Source organism: Uloborus diversus, chromosome 1 (genome assembly GCF_026930045.1).
Source record: "Uloborus diversus isolate 005 chromosome 1, Udiv.v.3.1, whole genome shotgun sequence".
NCBI lineage: Eukaryota > Metazoa > Arthropoda > Arachnida > Araneae > Uloboridae > Uloborus > Uloborus diversus.
This window is the reverse complement of record NC_072731.1, coordinates 1,576,200-1,580,281: the sequence shown is the minus strand read 5'-3', so window position 1 is coordinate 1,580,281 and position 4,082 is coordinate 1,576,200.

The window sequence follows — 4,082 nt, the reverse complement described above, 5'->3', positions numbered from 1 at the left end:
ATGTAAGCTGAATGCTTCATATCCTTCATTTGTTACAAGGACCAAGGATTTCTGAAACTGGTTTTGCTTTTCTTTCTCGTCTATCTTCACCGAAGGTTGCGTTAGTACACATGTGGATTAAGAAAATTACTGATAAAAAATGGATATTACTTTGGCCTCGACAAAGTTTTGATACACAGAAAAAAACGAAGCTTGGGAGAAAAAAAAGCTATTCAACTATTAGAAAGACTTTGTTATGAAAGAACAACCCTTATTTACGATACGTGTAATAAATACGAAATCATTTTGAAGAACATGCTTAATATTATAATCTTCAAATTAAAACTTCTCAGTTATAGTTGGAGTCAGAACAAGCAATTAAAAAACTTTCAATTAAGTACTGTTAAAGCATGTATTTTCGTTAGAGGTAATTTCCGTGAAAATGGAGATTTCGACGATTTCGCGAGCTGAAAATGTTGCGAATTTCATACGAACAGAACTATAAGTTGAGAAAAAAATATTTCGCGATGCCAAAAGTTTCGCGACAAGCTCACAAAAATAGCGGAAATAAATGCTTTTACAGTTGCTAAAATGTGTAAGCAGGCAACACTCATGCAAACGGTTTCTTTCCACTTGGAGCTAACAAAACTGGTCAAGGCTGTAAATACAAAAAAAAAAAAAAATCATGATTTCTCCGCCTTTTGTTCATTTCGCTTTTTGGCTTCCGGCACCAACATGGCGGTCATTTTTTATTTTCCTCACAACGGGACGCTTAGCAGCCTTTTAGACAACTACACGTGCGTTAAAAAATATTTATTAAAAAAAACCCTTATTTTTTTAAGATTGTCTCATTTTTTAACTCCGAAACAGATGATTGTAGTTCTTGCTTTTTCCTGCAATGTTAACGTTGTTAGGGCTCAAACCATTTGCGCGTGTGACACTTTTACGCACATATACAGTTGACTCTCTGTTTAACGACGCTCTATTTAACGTTTTTCTCTATTTAACGACGGCTTTTCTCGGTCCGAGATGGTCCACTATAGTGTTAAAAGCATTCTATTTAAGGACGATTTCTACTTAAGGACGATTTTTTGTGGTCCCTTGAAAGTCGTTAAACAGAGAGCCAACTGTATATGAAAATTTACTCCCCAAATTTTAAACATTAGATTTTAATTTTCATGTATTTGAATATAAATGAACAATTCTGTGTCATAATATGAATTATTAACTTTCTAAAAAGTTTTTTTTTTTTTTTTTTTTTTTTTTTTTTTGTATTTAGAACAATATATTTTGTACTTTTGGCGGGCGTGATCCGATGAGCATATTCGTGCTTATGGGCTTATGCCGATATAAGCATATTTCTGCCAAGGCTGTGAAGTCAGAGACTTAGTCGTCGAATCGGAGTCGGGAATCGAGTTTTCTGAATGCAATTGACGAGTTTTCGAGACCTTTAATTTTTGCCAATGTTATTGTAATTAAGTAAACAAGTAAGTTCACAATGTTCTTGATTTGGCACAGACGAAAGTTATGAAAATTATGTAATATTTTTAAATTAGAAAATGAGAGTACACATCGTCACCTCAGAACAACACTAAGACATATAATCCCTGGAATAACATCAAGGTATCCTACTGTTTCTCTGAGACAACGATATGTTTTACTTTTGTGGGAGATTTTTAAAAAAAATTTTTTTTAAATAAGTTTGTCAATGCTCTTCAAAAGTCAAAATGTTCTTCAAGATGCAAACACAGCTGTTTCTCCCTTTTTTATAGTTTTTTCGAAATATTATTTACTTTTTTGACTGAATAAAAACAGAGATGAAATGATCTGATATTCTGATAGATAGTATACATATAAAATCTGTAATTTATGCTGATATAACTAAAAATATGTCGAAACCATAATTTGTGGTTGGCCATACAGCATATAATATTGTCAAGTTAATAATTTGTTTTAATTTTTTTCTTTTGGAAAATTATATCGTAAACTTTTTCCACCAGATATGAAACAATTAGAACTTAGATTAGAAGATGATTAGAAGTTAGTTGAAAACTTCTAAATTCATTATCTAAACAACTTGACAGTATCTTCGCTTCAAATGTAGGATTGGAGTTCAATTTATGCAAAATAATTGTATAAATAAAGAGAACCAAGCTTTTTAAAATATATCAAATCAAAAATTTGGCTCTCGTCGTGAGAACAGATGAATAAAACTGATATATCCGGCATCGGAACGGAAATTCCGAGACGTATTTTTCAGCCAGTGATTTTTAATCTCTTACCGAGACCAATTACCGACGTTTGTAAGATTTCGAACACCTCAAAGTAATACACTTCGGAAAGATTACGTCATGCGTCACGTGACAGCCTCAATTCCGAGATACTTCCTAATTGATGATAGTCAAAACCAATAAAAAGAGATGAAATGGAGGGAGTGAAGACTTTCTTTCTTAAACCAAAAACTCCCAAGCCAGGTGATAGATTTTGAAGCAAAGCATTGAAGAAATCAGGTTTCTTTCGCTGGTTTCATGCAAAACTTGTTAACCGTTCGTCGCTGTTGAGTCACGTGACTTGGAGTCGTAGCCTCAGCTTTTGCTTAGCCAATGATTGGACTTGCCTCCTCCATTTACCAACTCCTGCTCTAAGGTCAAGACCACAGTCTTTAAAGAACAAAGGATAAAATAACTATTAGGCCAATGGTTTTTAATTAGAAACAATGTTCATCGACTTGCCTGATAGACTCCAATTTTTTCCTATTTCTGACGAAGTCTCTTCTACATCTCTTCCAGGAATGCAGTCATTCCCATATGAGCTGGTCTTGCAAAACAAATCCATCTCGCGGCATATTTCGAAATTAAATTATTAGGCAAATACACGGTGCATGCGGTTTATCGCTCACTGGAATAAGCAAAATTAACCTGTAAGATACTCTCCAACCACGGATTGTATGGAATTTTCAAACGTCCAGATGAGACGAATCTGTATGAATGAGAGGGAAAAGTAAAAATTTGATGCCTGTATTCTGTTCATTTGAATGAGACTCTGCTTCTGCAAAAGCTGACATCGCTAAAAAATAATAGATTTGTCCATTTCCGGCTGTAAAACGGATGTTCGTCTTTCCATAGAATCCGTGGTCAGACAGTAACTTGTTCATAAAATTTATGACATTAACCACCACCTGCCACCACATTTATTATTGGGTACTTCTCAACTCATTTTGTGTGCCTTTTGCCTTGTTATTAAAGTTTGAAAACAGGTACATAAAAATTAGTTTCATCTGTTTGTTTTTTTTTCTCATCCCAAGCCCCATTGCTGTGGTATCCCCTCGCAACCCTTATGTGGGGGCCACATGTTTTGTGATAAGTCGATTGGGCATTGATCGTTCTTGACTTTATAAACGGTTCATATTTACAGAATAGAAAGTTCATAGCAATTTATGAAAAGTTTTATAAAACCTTTTTGAATCGAACGTTTGGAAGCAAAACATCGCAAATTGTGTTAAGATTTATGTTGAAATTTTTCTGCAATTGGAAAACCATTACTTGCCAAAAGAGTTGACCCGATGGCCATCATCGGAACTTCTTAAATTTTTGATGACAACTATTGGATCTATTCACTGGTAAGTAATGGTCTGAAGCAAAGTAACATTTTAAAAATCTAAAAAATGCATTTAAAAAATACATATCCGCTTTTATCCAATAACTACTTTGGATGTTTTTCGAGAACACTGCGCATAAAGTAAGTTTGATTTTTCTAAAATGAAAAGAAAAAAAAATCCTTTGATAAATAAAATAATGTCATCCAATCTATGAAGGCACGCTGTTCATAGAGTAAAAACTATTCAAAAAGTTGTAGTTAAAAATAAAAAAAATACTACGTCCAAAGAGAGTAAGTTTTTTTACGTAAAGGATGAAAATAAATCAATGCGAACTTAAATGATGAATACTTTTTTCCAGAAGCGGGTGGAATATTTGAGAGATTTCTTTTCGGTGTATATATAAGCCGTTAGCGATGGATAAAGGGAGTTTCGATTGAGAATTTGTGCTGTGAGTGGATTAGCTCTGTTTATTGCGAGGCATTTCGCTGTGTTGTTTTCGTATTTG